This window comes from Tiliqua scincoides, chromosome 3 (genome assembly GCF_035046505.1).
Source record: "Tiliqua scincoides isolate rTilSci1 chromosome 3, rTilSci1.hap2, whole genome shotgun sequence".
Classification (NCBI taxonomy): domain Eukaryota; kingdom Metazoa; phylum Chordata; class Lepidosauria; order Squamata; family Scincidae; genus Tiliqua; species Tiliqua scincoides.
The window spans coordinates 142445269-142464631 of record NC_089823.1 but is presented as its reverse complement, the minus strand read 5'-3'; positions in this window follow the sequence as shown (position 1 = coordinate 142464631).

Genomic DNA, 19363 nt, shown 5'->3' with positions numbered 1-19363 from the left:
CTATATCTGGAGGTTCCCTAACCCAAGGCCTCCTGACAAATGAAGCAGCAAGCCAAATGCTGACCCCTCTTATCTTAGGATGTGCCAGCCTCTGCTCTTCCCATTCCCTGGGTTAGAAATATAAGAGGAGGATGGGGCAGAAGACCAGATGTGGAGAAGAAAGGGGAGAGCTAGAACATCTCTCTGCTCCTGACGTCTTCTTCCACTCCAGCCCTCCCATTCCTTGCCCAATCCAGAGAATGGGATGAAAAATTGGTGGAAAATTGGAAAGGCAACTGGGAGGGTGTTTGTTGGTGCCCTTCAGCCAGTCTGCTTCCTGAGGCAACTACTTCAGTAGGCCTGTCACCAGGGCGCCCCCCCCCCCCGCGACTCAGGCCTACTTGAGGGCAAGGGGCTCCTCAGGAGTAAAGAGCTTGTTGGGAGTAAGGGCCTCCTCGGCAGTAGGGAAGCTGAGTGAGTACTACCTGCATCCAGCCCCCAGGCAAGGGGTCTCCTTGGGAGTAGGGCCTGAGATCACATGGCTGGAAGGAGTGAGACCAGCTGGGTTAGCTGCTGGGTTCATAAGAAGCCCAGCAGGCAGAGAGAGAGAGAGAGGTTGCTCTTCCTGAGACAAGGGCTCCAAAAAGGTGGCCCTGGGGTGACCTCACAGCCCCTGTGCAGTAGGGGCAGCCAGGAGGACAAGTCTAGCAGACAACCTGGGTTGGGGCACCATCAATGCAGCTTGGCAGCCAACTGGGAGGCTGGCCCCCAAGCAGCCTCAGAGTTCCCCCATGAACCCTGGGCAGCATCACCGAAGGTCTTGCTAAAACCCCAGCTTCTTACCTGGCTCTGCTTGCACTGTGATTCAGACTCCTTGGTCTAGCCTTGATCATGGGACTTACCTATGGACTATGGACTTACCTGTAGATTGTGGACTTGCCTATAGCCAGTGGACTTTTGTATTCCCTACTTGTTGGGGGTTGTATCTTACCTGTGAGCAATGTGCAGGTCCCTGTGAAGGGACTGGGGCCTAATGAATGTCAAGCATTTGATAGAATAAACAAGCTTTGGCAAGACAGCCAATGGTTACTGCTGAAGTGGGTAAGTGGAGTGTATTGTGAGTAGATCCTGGACCACCAGTAGGCCCCCTGGGGAAGAAGTGGGATCCCACCATGGGTATACAAGTTCTCATGGATGGGCTGGCCCTGCGTCTGACTGATATGTAGCATATTCTCAGGCATGTTTATTCAAAAGCCAACTCCAGTGATTTCAATCATCCTTTTTCTAAGGAAGCATACAGCCTTTCACCAAGAGGCTTCACACCTTTTCATGTGTTGTTGAAGTGTTCAGTACATTACAATATGCTGTCCATTCATAAGTTTCCTTGGTGTTACATTTGGCAATTAATGGGTAATAGTCTTGGAGCAGGATGAATGCAGGTTCATACAGGGGCCATCTTAAGAGGTGGGGGAACATGACCCCTGTATGAACCTGCATTCATCCTGCTCCAAGACAGCTACCTTTCAATAAGAAGAGCCCTACTGAATCAGGCCAAAGGCCCATCTAGTCCAGCTTCCTGTATCTCACAGTGGCCTACCAAATGCTTCAAGAAAACAAGACATCAAATGCTTCATTTGAAACACCCACCAAATGCTTCAAGACAAGTTAAAGTCCCCAGGTGTGTAAAAATAAGCCTTAGTCTAAAATGTACTATGCAAATTTGTCATCAAAACAATTCTTTTGCTCTTCAAACTTGACTCCAATTCATGGAAACATCTGCCAAGAATTTAGAGAAAGGAGAACCTTGCTACATCAACCCCAAAGAGTCTAACTGGGCTGCCCTACACTTCCTTGAAAATGCTGGGCCTGATTCAACCATGCAGTCACACAGCAGCTGGGGTTGTCCTCCCTGTTCATATGACCTCTAGCTGGTTCAGGACTATTGTCTGTGACAAGTGAAATGTCATTTCACAGTTTCTATTTAGCACAACTTTTAGTGCTAAAAGTTTAATGTTTCAAATGGAAACCTTTTTTACATTAAAAATAGCACATAGGGGGGTCTTGAGTGAGACTGGAACCATAGTGGGGGCAAAGTACCCAAGCCCCCATATCCTCTGCTGTAGATTTGGGCAATTTTGTTGCCCGCCCATGTACTACTTAATTTTTAGAGAGCAAACACAGAAGATTCAGTGATACATTTAAGGTCATGTCTAGTTTGACCTTTGAAGGTTGTTCTGAATATCTGGGGACTCAGACACCAAGAAGACTTGTTTCTTGCTTTATATCTAACTTCCATTGCTGAACAAATGAATGGATCAGATGCTTGCTTACAGGAATTGCTGTGTTGTGAAAACAGTTAAGAAACATCAGAACAGATGTTTCTTAACTATCTGTTTCTTAACTGATGATGTTTCTTAACTGCACCAATTTGGAGTGTCCAGAAGAACTGGTGCCAAAATATGATCAGCAGTTCTTGATAGGACTCTTAAAATAGTGCTATTTATGCATTCATTTATAACACCCATTTATGATAGTAGATAAGTCCTTTAATTTCACTACTGAGTCTTCTAGCCAGGAAGACTCATGAGACATTTAATAATTTATTTGTAATTAACCTGCAGGATCTATGCAATTACTACAGAGAGCCTTTATGTGTATGATTCAGGCATTTTCATTAAATGCTTTATACCTTCATTTATTCGTACAATATAGCTTTACTTTCTTAAGGTTAAAGATTGACTGACAAGATGCCTCTAGTAATTTTCTGCTGTACAAATCAGCTGCTTGTAACCAATGGGATTCTAGTAACCTATTTGCAGGATTGTACCTAGAGGAATATGATCAGATTATTGTTGATAGTGATATCACCAAATTCTGTGGCAAGCTCAGAGGTTCTTGCATGGGGAAGACACACAAGGAATGTCAAGGGTGTCAGAATTACCTAGAACTCAAGCTGGATATTTTCTGGTCTCTGTACTGGTTCCTCTTGCAGTGAGTACAGTGGTGGTTACATGACCCCAGAATGGGAAGGAGAGCACAGAAGGGTCAAAGTACATTTTAGGGCGCAAACTTTCTCCCGTATATTTGATTCCTGAAAGAGAAATAATAGCATATTTCACATTCATGCTCACATCCTAAACAGAGATGTAAGGGCCAAATCCTATCCAATTTTCCAGTGCTGTACAGCTGTGCCAGTGGGGCATGCGCTGCCTCTGTAGTGGAGAGGCAGTCACAGAGGCCTCATCAAGGTATGGGAGTGTTTGTTTCCTTACCTCAGGGCTGCATTGCAGCTGCACCAATGAAAAGTTGGTGCTGAAGTTGTGCTGAAAAGTTAGATAGAATTGGGCCCTAAGTGAACTCATGGGAGATTGCGATTGATTGATGATAACAAAGCAGTCTGAATATGTGCAAAATGCCTTTGCTTCAAGTAAGTGTGGGGTTCAGCTTATTTGGGGGTTGCTTCCCTTCCCATGCTCTTCTCTGGTGTCACTCAGTTCTCTATGAAACATCAAAGAGTCATGTTTCAGTGCTCCACATGCTCAGTTGCCAACAGCCCATTTCTGACAAAGGAGAACAGGAAGAGTTTTGATAAAAATGTTCAACATTCCTAACCCAAAGATGAATTTGAAGATTCCTGCTCTTGCAAACAACACAGTCCTGGAACGAGCTGGAATCCCTAGCATGGGAAACAGAGACGCCTGCATTGGCTCGGTCATGTTGTGAGAATGGATGATGGCCGGATCCCAAAGGATCTCCTCTATGGAGAACTCGTGCAAGGAAAGCGCCCTACAGGTAGACCACAGCTACGATACAAGGACATCTGCAAGAGGGATCTGAAGGCCTTAGGAGTGGACCTCAACAGGTGGGAAACCCTGGCCTCTGAGCGGCCTGCTTGGAGGCAGGCTGTGCAGCATGGCCTTTCCCAGTTTGAAGAGACACTTGGCCAACAGTCTGAGGCAAAGAGGCAAAGAAGGAAGGCCCATAGCCAGGGAGACAGTCCAGGGACAGACTGCACTTGCTCCCGGTGTGGAAGGGATTGTCACTCCCGAATCGGCCTTTTCAGCCACACGAGACGCCGTTCCAGAACCACCATTCAGAGCACGATACCATAGTCTTTCGAGACTGAAGGTTGCCAACAACAAGTAAGCTCTTGCAGGTAAGTTGGGGGGAGGGGAAGGAAATGTTTTGATAGGGCTAGCAACATATCTCAAAGGGAGTTCATACATTTCCAGTCTCTGCCTGCAGCTGGTGGTAGTAGCTGTCCCAAGAATCCTGTTGGTGGCAGACAGTCCCAATACTGTTGGTGGAGACAGTCCTGCCTTGTGATGCCTGAGGCAGCATGCCAAATGCTCCGGCCCCTTACCCAATGATGTGGCAGCCTCTGCTCCTTCCACTCTCCAGTGTTCAAGTTCAGCACTTTTTCTTCCCTCAACATTTCCTCTCAGTCCCCCTCTTCCTTTTCCAATGCAGGAAAGGCAAGAAGGAGCTGTAGATGCAGGTAGGTAGACAGACATGCCTCCCCCCACCAACCTGTAGTCTAAGGTGACCACTTCAAATGGCCTTATGGCTCTGGTTGGTAGTAAGCTTATGTAATTTTTCATGCATTCATTTTCCTGCAGGGTTTGTGTGCCCAGTCACAGCCTTACAAACCAACTACTATAAACCAAACCAAGAACAAACAATTTCCCATGAAGTCACAGTGCACCTTGCAAGACTACTGAATCTTCCCAATATATAAACATTTAGCACGTTTTGTTCTTGAACACTGCATTTTTTAACAGTATTGCTCAACAGAAAACTTCACATCTGTTCCTACCTCTGTCCTTTATGATATTTGTGAAATATTCATAATGTATGTATAGAGCGAAGGTGGGCGCGCCATGAATAATGTGTTCTTGCCTGCTTGTCCTGGATAGGTTGAATCACATAACACTGGTCAAGCCCATTTGTCACAGCAGCTGCTTGTGTCTTACTATCGTTGCATTGAGAGTGTCCTAACCTATGAAATCTTGGTGTGGTACAGAACTTGCTCTGCAGGGGACAAAAAAAACTCTGCAGAGAATTATTAAGATCACGCAGCACACCATCAACCTTCATCTACCAGCTTTGGAGGACATCTATACATCTCGCTGTCTGCAGAAGTCACATAGTATTCTGAGAGACCCCTTCCATCCGGCTCATAAGTTCTTTGAACTGTTGCCTTTGGGTAGACAATACAGAACTATTAGAGCAGCACCACACGATTCCGGAACAGTTTTTATCCCACAGCCATAATTATGTTGAATAAGGCGATGTAGTTGGTACCATGCTCCTGGGCATTATGGTCTGTTATATTGTTTTTATATTATGATGCATGTTGTATAGAATGTGTGGGTGAGTGTGTAGAGTGTGATTGTTGGAATTGTAGTATATATTTATGCTTTTATCTCTAAGGTGCATAAATTTCGTTGTGCTCTAGCACAATGACAATAAATTACTACTACTACTACTACTACTACTACTACTACTACTACTACTACTACTACTACAGCTAAAACCTGCTGATTGACTCAATATGCGTTGTACTGATTGTGGAAAACTAAGAAAGTACAAGGAGATGCTTCTTATGCATGTACATCCATCAGTTAGGGTTGGGGCAACTAAAATGATTGCATTCATGATTGACTGGCACATCATGTGGCACATGTACTGCTGCATTCACAGAAAATATTCCTACATCAATCCAGGCATGCATAAAAGGTTCCACCCATGGTTTGTCTTCATTAGCCTTGAGCAGATGTTACATAAAGGTCCATGAAAAACGCATGGAGAGTGTGAGTGAGAAGACACAGCTTCAGTGAGGGGACACAGCTTCAGGGTTTGTCTACATGCTGGCACTGATCCCCCCCAACACATTCTTTCAACACCCTTTTGTGCTGTCTGCACAGGGTTATTGTCTCTGATCCAAAGACTCTGGTCTGCACATAGCTGCCCCTTTTTAAGTCTTTCCCTTTTCTTATTGCTTTAAAAAAAAAAACTTTGCTGGTTGATCGGAATTGTCCTGCGCTCTAATTTATTCTATCCTTGGATATTATGGCTGCAAATATCAAGCCACATCTTGTAAATAAGTAGAACGAAGGTCATGGCCTACACAGTGCATCATTATACTCTCATCTGTATTATAGCTCCTACATCTCCTGTACCATCATCTTAATTGTTTCAGTGCTTTACAGGAGGCAATTTCAGTTATTTCCTTGGGTATGCTTTAAATCTGTTGTACTTCATCTCTGTCCCATATTGACAGAAAATAATAATTCTGGAGAGTCTTCTCCATTTTCCAGTGAGATCAAAGAAGTTGTAATGGAGGGCCTTGAAGAACAGGAAGATCCATTTTTTCTGATTGTGGATGATACTCTTGAGTATGTCTCTTACAAGCCAAATTACTCTGGAGAACAAGTAAGAATCAGAAAAACCAATGCAATTAGCTTCATTCATTGTATTTATTGCAGTAACCTCTGAACCTCCAGGTCAGTAACTTTCAAAGTGTGCTGAACCCAGTAGTGTACCTTCAGAGAGCTCTAAAGAAATGTTAAATAAATATAAGTTCCTGTGAGCCCAGAGTATCCAACTATAGAGGAGAATGTTTGTGTTCATCACCCCTGTCCTTCATTTGAAAATCTTCATTGGTGTAAACTTTTTTGCTTTTTGTTAACATTATTTATGGTATCTTACCAGCACCAGATGACTATAGCCCAATGTCATTTGGAGCTTCAGTTGTGAAGTAGGTATATTACAGGTAGACTATCGGGAGAAATAGCAGAAGCCTGGAAGCAGCAGTGTTGCTGAGCTTACCTGACAGAGGTTCAGCATTCCGAAAGTTCAGAGGTGACATCATGCTGTCATTGTGTCACTGCCAACTGCTTCCAGAGTGCCCTGATTTGGAGCCAACTGGAGGCAAGGGAGGGCAGGAGGACTCTTCCATGTGGTGAAACATCTGAGCATTGAGTTCTGCTCACTGCTCCAGGCCTCATCACTGACAATGCTGCAAGGGTCAAAAGACCCAGGTGGTGATGGTGCTGCCTCCCAGGCCGAGTTGTGCTGCACCCCAGAGCACCCTACTTAGGAAGGGCTGCCCCACCTGTACCTGTCTGAGGACACCACTGCCTAAAAGGAGAGGAGGTAGATCGGAATGGGATTTTGACACTTGGAAAGGAGACAGAGCAAATGCCACAACTCCTGGGGTTAAAGGGCATACCAAACAACCAATCAGAAGGCTACTGTGATAGGTGACAGACATACAGCAGGGAGTAGGCTGACTGAAACACAAACTTTCTTGTGTTTTCCCTCAACAACAGGCTGCCCAACCTGAAGAAGTGCGGTGGTCCTGAACTATACTGTCAGTGGCAATGGCATGCACCGATTTGGACCTTTGGGTTTCATCAAGCAAGTTCTGGTCTCATCTGAATATTGATAAGCCACATTCTCTGCTGAAAAGGTGGCACCCAAAGCAGTGTGCAGGTTGGAAAAAAAAAATCTAAAGACATGAAAGGGATCACAATTCATAAAACATCAACTTCATAATTCATCAATCATACATCAAGAAAACAGTGTCAGAGCCGCCAGAGGGGAAAAATCCATAGCAGAAAAGAAAAGCAAAGGTTGAAACTCCTCCCCCTCATCCTGCATTTATTCAGGAAGGAAGGAGTGTTTTCTGAAAAAAACAAACCATTTTTTACTTGGCACCAAAAAGCCATCAGTAGAAGGCTCATCAGGGAGTTTGTGTTATCCAAGACAAAGTCTTCTTCTGCTCCTTCGTGGTTCTCATCTCCAGAAAAAAAATATGTGGAATAATAATTTTTTTTTAAAAAGGTTTCAAACTTGGATTCTCATTTTTTCAGTGTTTGAGGGAGCTTTCTAAGTAGGAAACTGTAACCATGCTATGCTGTAGCCCAGGCTGAGGTGTGACATCCTTTCAGAATGTTGATCACACTTGTCCCCAGAAAACTTATTTCAGCAGCATTTGAAAAAAATGAAACAAAGCCTCAAGAAAATATTATGCCTCCACATATTACTTTGGGAAGATTCACTGAGCAATTAGAATACATTTCCTGCCATGGGCCCCGCTTGAATGGTGAGTTCATATTCTGCAATCCGACAGCCGTCCTCACATTCATGAAGAACAGTACTACAATGCTGAGCTTGTAAATGACTGCAGGACAAAGGAGAGGAGAGAGAGAGAGAGAGTGTGTGTGTGTTATCAAAGTGGGAGTCTAATATGCATATTATGCAATTTTAAAATCCCCCTTGTAGAGAGCCCCAGAAAACTTTAATAACACTAAAATATTGATAGCAATTTGCATTTCTGTTCAAATCTCTCTCCCCCCCCCCCCAAAAAAAAAAAAAGCAGGAAGGTTCATCAAAGTCACTGAAAAATAACCTCGTCTTCTCAAGGTTGTTATCCAAAATTAACAATTCAGTTTTAGGGGCCTGAAATATAAATTAGCTCAAGCTGACGCTTGCTGAACTTGTGAGTAGCATCTATAGGAATCATCTCCCGTGCCAACGCCAAGCAAATCAATGAGAGTTTTGCAAGAGCCCATTCATCTTTGTGGGGCTTGTAGGGAAGTGCGTCAGACATTGTGCCCAAGGATACATTAGCAGATGTTACAAAGCAGGAACAGAAGACTACAGTATAAATCAGCAAATCCCCAAGCTGTGGATTTTCTGTGAATCACATATGGGAAGTATTAATTAACTGTTATTATTTATGGTTCGGTGCTGTTTGCCTTAAACCAGAATTTCAAATGGAATCCATGCAGCATGCCACTTCTATACTGTGAATCCAAATCTGTGGGCCCAGCAACCACATCTACATTCCATCACAGCATGTGAGATCATGCAGGAATGTTCTCTTCCATGCACCATCTACACCCCAAGGCTGAAGTGCAAGGGCATGCACAAAGGGCATGCACAGCTGGCCCTAAGCTATGGGATTATCTTCCCTGGGAGACTCAATAAAGCCAGTGGTTGTATGTCTTCTAGAAGTAATGAAGACATTTTTATTCAAACTTGGTTTTGGTGGCCAGGAAAATGTTTCTATAACCTACTTGATCCCTTGGCACTGGGCAGGCTATAAGACTGACCAACAGCCCAGTCCTATGCATGTCTACTCAGAAGTCATGTCTACTCCCCTTATAGTCAATGGTGCTACAATGTTGCATCCAAAATCAATCAAGCCAGACAAGTTTGAAAATCTCACTTCTTGAGAACATCTTAAATGCACTTACAGTTACACATTATAACTGCAGGTGTATTTCTGGACTGACCTGGGATAAACTGTGGCACACCTTTTTGTGTATCTTTAGGACCAAAAATCAAAACCATGGAAGTAAGATACAAGAGAGCCAATATCAGCCCAATTCTAACTAAGCCCCTGGCAATGCAGTAGCACCAATAGGGCACGAGCTGCATCCTGTGGGAGGTGGAGGGCAATCCCAGAAACCTTCTTGAGGTATGGGAGCTTTTGCTCCCTTTCCTTGGAGTAAGTCTGTGCTACCCCAATAGTCACCTTGGATCTGTACCAGCCATTTACACTCCCTCTGTCCCCCATTTTGCCTCCTGCCCACCTCCCTCCCCACTCAGAAGCTACCCTCTTCCTCCCCTTGCCCACTCCATTCTGCCCCACTCTATTATCCATCTCCTGCAACAGCTTACCTGCCTCAGCACAGTTTGCTCTCTGCAGCAGCATGCTGTGGACACCACCACCAATGGCAACAGCACTCCCAAAATGGCTGCTGGTGTCATACTGTTGTAGAGCCATTGTACGTACAAATTAGGATTTGGCTCGATGACATTACAGCATGCAAAATATTTGTTAGCATTTGGGGATGAGACGCATATAGTTTTTTGTAGAGCCTATATTCATTTTGTGAGCACTGCTGCCTCCGTTCCAAATGCTAATGACCCATTAAAAGGCCTAATTTTTCTCAGTTTTATAGATCAATGCCTAATAATTCACACATTTCTATGGCAGTGACATATCAATGAGTACAATGCTAAATGACAGCGGAACTTGGGATCTTTTTCCAAGCCTTGTTTAAAGAAATGAGCACAGGCAGATGTGACTCAAATTATGTGTGGAATTAGACATTGGGTCCTTCTCAGTGTTGAACATGAGAAGATAGCTGCCACCTCCACTGTTTTCCTGGTATGCCACAGGTGCAAGTGACCAGTGGGTAGCAGAACAGGACATCTTACTGAGCCAGTCTTGGTTCTGGTTCAAGTTCAGATGCAGATTTGAGATCACCCTGATTTACTGAACGTGGCTTTGGGTTCTCATGGGAGACCTCCATTTTCAGCATAATTTCCTTTCTATTCTGTCGCTTTGCTTCCATGCACAAGCACGTGTACTGTTTGTGAAGCAGACATGGGCAAAGTTGAATTTCCAAGCACATCTGCTTATAAGCCATCAGCTACAGGCTCAAATAATTATCGAGGGGTGCTAAGGTGGAGAAAGATAGTTTAGGCAATGAAGTCTGATGAAAATAACACCTCAGCTCATAAGAAAACTTAGGCTATTTTTGGGAAGCATAGAAAGCAATGATTTGTGCATAACACAGAAATATGTTAATCCTCAGACATCAGTAAACAAAGTTCATAGGATAAATTGCCAATTATACTAAATTCCAAGCAGTAAAGAGACTAAGCATCTTCAAGGCTGGATTTTTTTTTCCCTTCAGCAACTTGTCATTATTGATAATTCTGGCAGATTTATTTAGGTCACAATTATCATTCAGAACTTGCAAATCACTCAGGAGGAAAACGTATGCTACGTTTGTAAAGATTACTGTGCCGCTACCGTATCTTTACACCGCTGCCTACAACTTATCTGGGGTCTTTTTGTAACGTGTCTCCCGCATCCTTCTCTCACTGATTAGATGGGAGTGTTGTGGGCATTCAGAGATCACCGTTATCAAGAACCCAGTCAAACTCTATTGCAAATTCAGCTGTAACAGATTTCTGAAATAACATTCATTGCACTGTTAAGACAGAAAGAGCCCACCCGCTTCCCTGAGAATTATCACTAAACATACTGCTTCATTCAGAATTCTCTGGGTGTTTTTTGTCCGCAGAAATAATCTCTCCTTAAAAAAAAATTAATTTTAGGAACAATTCAATGATATATTTAATTGCATCAGTGGCAGTTCTACCTTTTGGGCAGCACTCGTCCAAAATCCCAAAAGCCCACCCCCCCCCCCATCATTCTCTCTTCCCATATATTGGAAAGCAGGTATGTGTACCAGCTCCCCCTACCATCATGTCCAGGGACTAGTAGTTAATGGGATATGGTTCATAACTGCTGCTGTCGTAGTTATGGGTCACAGTGTGAAGGACTCGCATCAATTGCTGCTATCTGCTCCCCAGCACCTCCTAATAAAGTGGGAGGCTTTATTGGGTATTGTGCCCCTGGCTGACATGTCAGGGCATAGAGGGCAGCAGCAGCAAAATTCATAAAATGGTATCAGGGAAGTAGACGGTGGCTTTCTTCCCCCAGTGCCATTTTACAATGCCTGGCTTGCCCATGTCCTGACACTGCATCAGGGGGCTGAGACATCTGGGAATTGTTAAATAGTCAACTGTTACCCTGCACATGCTTGATCTCATCTGATCTTGGAAGCTAAGCAGGGTCAGACCTGGTTAGTACTTGGATGGGAGACCGCCTGGGAATACTGGGTGCTGTAGGCTTATACCATAGTCTTTTGAGACTGAAGGTTGCCAACCAACCAAGCTGGGAACAGAAAGAGGGTAGTCCATTGCTATGGCCTGCTCCCCACTGCCCTCTGGTAAGCCTTCCTATTGGGCCATGGCTGGCTTACCTGGAGCAGGCCATAGTAATGGACCACCCTCTTTCAGGACTGTTTGACAATTCCCAGATGCCTCAGCCCCCTGATGCAGTGTCAGGACACAGGCAAGCCAGGCATTGTAAAATGGCACTGGGGGAAGAAAGCAGCCCACTGCTGCGGCTACTATTTCATAGTGTCTCATAAGCATGCTCCTCAAGTGACCTGGCTGAGCAGGCGGTGGGAGGGAGCCTTAGCAGCCAACTCTCACTGCCTCAGGCATTGGCCCTTGCATGGCCACAGGCCCCTTGCTCTGTAGGAAAATGCATAGAATATTAGGCTTTTAGTGAACATGGCAACAGTGCAGGCACACCTGCATTGGCATTCTGACACATCGGAAAGCCCCTGCCCTGTTCTTGTTAAGTAGAAGCTGCAGCCTTGGATAACATGCTGAGTTTGAAGTCCAGTAGCCTGTCAACAAGAGGATGTTATGAAGAAGCGCTTCTTATCAATGTCAATGGAATTTGTGGTTAGCTAGAAAGCCGGCTAGAGATAGCCGGTTCCCAAACAGTATAACCTTCAGTAACTCTCTTTGTATTGCAAGGGATTGCGACACGTTTAAGAATAAATAGAGCTTGGTAGAGGCGGAGCAACGGACTCTCTCAGATCTGCTCCAGCCTCAGTCTCTCTGCATCCCTCTGAAATCTGTCTCCTGGCTCATTCATTCCTCTGCGCCTCGCTGTTCTTGTTTAGGTCTAAACTTTCTCAGTGCCTCTGCACTCCCATCAAACAACAAGGCCCCAGAAGCCTTGGTTGTTTCCCAAAGCAGCATCTTGAGCTGCTACATTGCTCATACCCCATCAAGCCCAACCTGTGGAGCCGTCCCTGAATTCCTTATCTCCTTCCAAAAAGAAACATGGAAAGATGAGAGCTTGTGATATTCAAAAGGCTTTCATGTTCTCCCATGTACTGGGTTTATTACAGCATCAAGGACAGACTTTTTAATGCAGGGGTGTCCAAAGTTTTTGGCAGGAGGGTCACATCATCTCTCTGACACTGTGTCTGGGGCCAGGGGGAAAAAAAGAATTAATTTACATTTAAAATTTGAATGAATTTACATAAATGAATATATTAAAGATGAACTTATATGAATGAATGAAGGTCTTCCAATAGCTCAAGGCCTATAAAAGTCCATGAACAAACCAAGGCTGGCCTTTCCTTTGCTGCCACTACTGCAGCACAGACGTGAAACAGCAAGCAGTGGAGGGAGCCCTCGTCCCACAGCTCACTGGAGAGGTCAAACAGTTGCCCTCATACTGAGAGCAATTGCATCGAGCCAGTGTGGACTCCAACTAATTTCTGGAGGGCCAGAGGCTCATTGGAGACTGGGGGCTCTCTAAGGGCCACATTGAGAGTCCTTGAGGGCCGCAAGTGGCCCCAGGGCTGGGGTTTGGGCACCCCTGTTTTAATGGATACTATACCCAAATCTAGACCTGGAGGGACTCCTACTTAGGGCAGGCTAGAGCTGGAAACTGGAGACTGGAGCACAGAAAGCAGAAGGTTCAGCTCCGTTTACCAAAGGCAGACGAACTGGCCCCCAGTATTGATAGCCACCCAAAGACTTCATGCTTCGAAGTATGAGCAGGAGACAACGTTGCATCCAGACTCAGTTTCAAACTGCACTAGAAATGGTCTCTGCAGCTGGAGTATGCACTGTAGTTCATTAGACTAGGTCCCAGCCTCAGAAGTTCCAGTCCAAGCCCTGGAAGCCCTGACACATGGGGCCTTAGGGTCACTTCCTTAATGACTGCATTCAGTGGCACACTGCATTGCCACTTAACCAGCACAGCATAAAAGCAAATCTTCTTCTTCTTGGCACGTATCACTCCTTCTAATGAAACATCCATCTCAGCTTCCGAAATCAATAGTGTGTCTGGCTGGAGCATTTGAAATGCTAATAAGCCCGACACCCAGTGCCACCTGACATACCATTTTGTGTTTCTTTCGGAGGCTTTGATATCTGCTAACTATTAAGATTTAGCCTGAAAAAGCAAGGCAGTTTATTATTTTTCTGAATTTCTACTAAATTTGCCTGTTAAAAAAAAGTAATTTTAATATATGCAAGGAGAAGTAACCTTGGGCTTGATGTACAGTAACTATAATACCACACCTTGAATAAGCAGACCACAATCCTATCCCCCACCATCTTCTGTCATGCAGCAGTGCCAATGGAGTGTGCGCGGTGCAGTGATGTGGAAGGGGGGAATCAGACAGCCTGCGACAGGTAAGTAAAACTATTTTTTACTTACCTGTCGCAGGGTGTTTGAATCCCCCCTCCCACATAACCGCATGCAGACAGAAAAACAGCTGTCTGAGAAGACCCATTGATGACCAGGTGGCCTACCATAGGTAAGTAAAACTATAGGCTACCTGGTCATCAATGGGTCTCCTCTCCTCTGAGGAAAGGAAGGAGGTGGGTCTGGGGTGGGAATAGAGAATAGGATCTGGCATGCGCAATTGCTGCCAAGACCCACCCACTTCTGCCCTCAAACTGCTTCTGATTTGGCTTACTCCCTGTCCTGATACTCCATCCCCTCCACTACCTTAAGCTTAGGCCATAAAAGTGCACTCCTATGCATGTCTTCTCAGAACACAGCCCCACTGAGTTCAATGGGACTTCCTCCCATATATGTGTGTACAGCTTTACAGCCTCAGTGTCCCAGCTGCTGTGCTATATGCTGCTGTTGCTGGTGGAGGCCACAGATGCTGGGGAGAAATCACAGGCCCATGACACCCTATTCCTAGGTAGCAGAGAGCTGTTGTGACTATTCTAACCAATCATAGCAATTGTTTGTTGTATACTGACTGTGCCCTGCAATCTCCTGAATTCAGAGATATCTAAGGTCAGCCTCTTGAACCTGGCTTCCAGTGCTAGAAAACAGAAGGAAAGATAGTGTTAGCATAGCAAAACTCTTTTGTGAATCACGTACATTGATCCCTATGGTCTGATGGTTTACTCATGAATATAATGGAGCTTACTCCCAAGGAGGTGTGCATAGTGCTACATTCAGGGTTGGCAACCTTCAGTCTCGAAAGACTAGGGTATCGCGCTCTGGATGGTGGTTCTGGCACAGCGTCTAGTGTGGCTGAAAAGGCCGATTCGGGAGTGACAATCCCTTCCACACTGGGAGCAAGTGTAGTGTGTCCCTGGTCTGTCTCCCTGGCTGTGGGCCTTCCTTCTTTGCCTCTTTGCCTCGGTCTGTTGGCCAAGTGTTTCTTCAAACTGGGAAAAGCCATGCTGCACAGCCTGCCTCCAAGCAGGCCGCTCAGAGGCCAGGGTTTCCCACCTGTTGAGGTCCACTCCTAAGGCCTTCAGATCCCTCTTGCAGATGTCCTTGTATCGCAGCTGTGGTCTACCTAAGAACATAAGAACATAAGAACATAAGAACCTGTAGGGCACTTTCCTTGCACGAGTTCTCCATGGAGTATGAAGTGCTACATTAGGATTGAAAAAAATTTGCAGGCAACATTTCTCTTCATTGTATTTTGGTGTCACACATTCTTCACCAGTTCTCTGAATATTCAGAAATGGCCTGTCCTCATCTTATGCCTGCTGAAGATCAAAACTCTCAAGCATCTCAATTTGGAGGGAGAAATTAGGACTGAAGTTGCAAATCTTGAATTGCAAACTGCTTGGTGAAGATTTTGTTGAAAAGTAGTGTACATATTTTTAATATATCTTGTATTTCAAATGTGAAATTTTGCATACCAAAGTAAAATGGCAAAACAGGTTTCGTGACCGATTTCAAATGTTTGCAAAGTACCCTCATCAGTTTTAATCACAAATATTTGCAGCTAACCGTTTCAGTTTTTAATCACAACCCTTTTGCTCAATCTCAACTTTTCAACTAATTTCAGTGGCTATCAATATATTCAGATGGTGAATTGGCTACTGATCTGGTGGCTGACCCTTGGATTGCTTGTTCTTACAAAAGCTGAGAGCGTTTATGTTTTACCTCCAGCTCCAGATGTACCTTGTTAACATATTAACAGCTCAAACCTGAGCTTCCCGGCACACACTGGAGTAGCAGCACTAAAGCAGCTATTTCTGTGTTCAGCAGGCACCAGGAAGCAGCCAGGGGACTCCTTGGGGGAAATCCCAAGCCCTGCAATGGGGCTTCTCATGTCTGTGCTGGCTAGTTTGCCAGCACAGACTTAAGACACATAGTGTTGGGACTTCCAGCCTAACCTGGAGTTCAGGATCTGGTGAAGCAGAGCTCTGCTGGTCCCACCCCTTCCATCCTGGTTCCTCCCCCACACTGCCCTTATTCTGCCCTCCCATTGCCCCCCAGAGGCCATACTACCACCTGGCAGTTGCACTTGCCTCCAGCTGTGGCATGTCCTCTTCCTGCCAGCACTGGGCCCAGTGTCTGACTGGTGCGAGCCCAGTACTAGTGCTCCTTACTCACTGGGTGCCATAAACATGATTTACAGCATGTTTACGGTACCCAGTGCTGGCACTAAGGTTTGGTGCTGGCTGAGTTGAGGAATTCCTTGGTCCAGTAAAAAGTGTGAGCTATTGTGACAGTATTATGCATGCTGGTGACAATGCAGAAAATATCTGTCAAAATTATATGAAAATGAAATTCTCTCATCAGCAAGGGATTTTTCGAGTAAACTAAGAAAGAGATCATGACTTGCATGTCAATAAATAGGATGCAGCTATGCAGAAATAGCTGAGAATAGGAGTTAATCATATCAGCATTATCACCCAGCACAATTCTCACAAATATTGTGTTCCATATGAAGCATTTAGAAGCAATCGCATCACCAAGGAACATAACTGCTCTTTGAAGACAAACTAGCTGGAATTAAGTGATGAGATGCAATAACTCGCACACCAAATGAAATCATTTGCTGTGCCTTATTGGCTCAAAATCAAACGGTTGCCTAATGCGTAAACCTAACAATGGAGTACAATCAATTTGCTTTGCTTAGCCTAGGAGATCACGAGTGAATCAGAATCACTGACATTAATGTCTTGTTCATAGGTCTAAAACAAATGCACTGTTGTGAATTGCTTCTGGATAGTAGCATTTCAAAGCAGTTACATTCTTCCATACATCAAAGTCACATAATGGGGCGGGGAAGCTGCATCAATAGCCTTTCATTATTTTTCTTTACAATGGAGTAGAGAAGTGGCAGGTGAGAAACTTTTTTTAGACGTAGTTTTTTTTCCCCCCACAAGCGATCAGGCAAATTCGTGCAATGAATTTATGTCCCTTGTGTACCTCCCTTAAGGCCCAATTCTATGCAGCTGCCATGTTGAGAGTACAAGGCTGCCAACGTGTTGGCAGTCAAATCCAGCCTACTGTGCCACTGGAGAGGCCAGTTGAGAGGGATAAGGGGGTGAGATTTAACTTGCATCCCGGTTAGCACATAGTCCCCCCCCCCATGGGGCTCCTCAGAGCTACACCAGCTCTCTTGCTGGCACAGCAATAGCAAATTGAGCTGCTGGGCTTGTCCATCTCAGGAAGGGGGTTCAAAATCTGGTGGCTGCTGATTTCATCTCGCTGTGCCCCTTTCTCGCTTCTCTGATAGCAGGGTTGTGCTGGTTTCCAGTTGGAGCTCTGTTGCTGGTGGTGCACGGCTTTCCAGCTGCTGCATCAACATCTGTGCAGTGGCCAGTGCTGGAAGTACCTCGCAGTAGACCTGCATTTACCAGGCTTAGGAATGGACCATTAGTTGGCTCAACAACAATGCTACAGTCAAAAAAATAATGGAGCTGACAGTTCTTTTGCAGGCAACTGTTGGTGTTCCTCAATAGCATCTGAAGAGGAACTTCTGCATCTTCTTCCATGCTGCGCAAGCTGTCCCTCCATCAGATGCATGCACATCAGAACACAGAAGGGGTGATGCAGGCTACCCTTTAAACTTTGTGGGGACACACTAGAGGCACTGTGCATTTGTCTGGCAACACTCTTCCATGTCAAAAGCAGTTCTTATTATTCATCCTAAATGGATACTATCCCATCTGAATTCATAACTGCAGTTTATAAAGGACATCTTTATGAAATGGGAGGGGGAAGTGAAAGAATGACCCTTCATTGTGTACTAAATCACTACAAAGATTTCTTAGATCTCAGCTAAGAGATGGACCTGCTTCTTTAAAGCGTCAGAACTCCATGATACAATGCAGTGACTGTACTTAGGGCCCAATCCTATCCAATTTTCCAATGCCAGTGCCAATGGGGTGTACACTGCATCCTGTGGTGGGGCGGCAGTCACCAAGGCCTCCTCAAGGTCTGGGAACATTTGTTCCCCTACCTCAGGGCTGCATTGCAGCTGCACCAATGCTGGAAAGTTGGATAGGATTGGGCCCTCAGTGGCCTATTGGTCCATTATCTTCTCCTGCCTGCTGTACTATGCAGAACTGTAGTTTTGATCTGCAGCTTGAGGGAGGGGATAGTAGCCCAGTGGACGTGGATGCTGTCTCAGTCCAAGTAGGGTGGGCAGCTTTCTGGGTTGAGAATTGCATTTCACTTCCTAAGCTTAATCATCAGCTGCAGGAAAAGACACTTTCCTTTAGTAGCTATTTGTTTAGTGATAAATATGGTCTTCAAATGAATGAGCATTCAGTTGCCTTGCCCTTTGCCAGTTCTCAGCACTCTCTAAGATGCTACTATACAACCTTAAGCAGATAAACGCATCAGTGTTTTTGAGTATTCCAGTAGTTATTTCTTCTGAAGAGGATCATGAATTATCTTAACTATCTAGTGGTTGTTCCCTCCAGATAACATTCCAAACTACTCCTGAATGACAAAAATCCAATTAAGGAAGCAGAACTTCCTTTAAAAAAAAAAAATGACCCTTTCCTGTACAAGGGCACATTTCTTACAACTGGAAGTTGGAACTCCACTGGTGCTATCAAAGTCAGGCGCTTTTGAGTTGATGGGCTGGCCAGATGCCTCTGGCATCTTTAATATCATGTTAATCAGACCTGTTCAGTGTAGGGAAGGACAGCGGGGTGTTAATGTAATTGCAGTGGCTGGAATTCCATCTTCACAACAGGAATCTGAAAATTAACTGGACAATCCCCCTAGGGTAGGTACATCTTCAAACAATATATAGGAAGATGGACCCTTTGTTCCAGCATGTTGTTGCTTTTATTCAGTTCGGTCTTAAACTTGAAGACTATGGACAATGTTTTTATTCTTACATACTACTTAGTGCCCTACCCTTAAGGACCATTCCACATATTACACAAGTTTGCCATCAAGCTTACGCTTATCAGGGAGTTGCAACCAATCATGGCTCCCCATCTAGTGTATTGGTATGATACATGTATTTGGAAAGATGTATTTCCCATAAGCTATAGGGATGCTTTAGGTTGATACTTAAAATGTTTTAGGTGTAGACCAAAAATATCTAATGTGTGAAGTGGCAAATATACTTTCACAATGTGGTGAGCCAGTACAGTGGTTCTCAAATGTTTTGGTCTCCAGTGCCCTCAGAGAACCCCAAGGAGCACACACTGAGAAATGCTGGGTAATCTATAAATAATA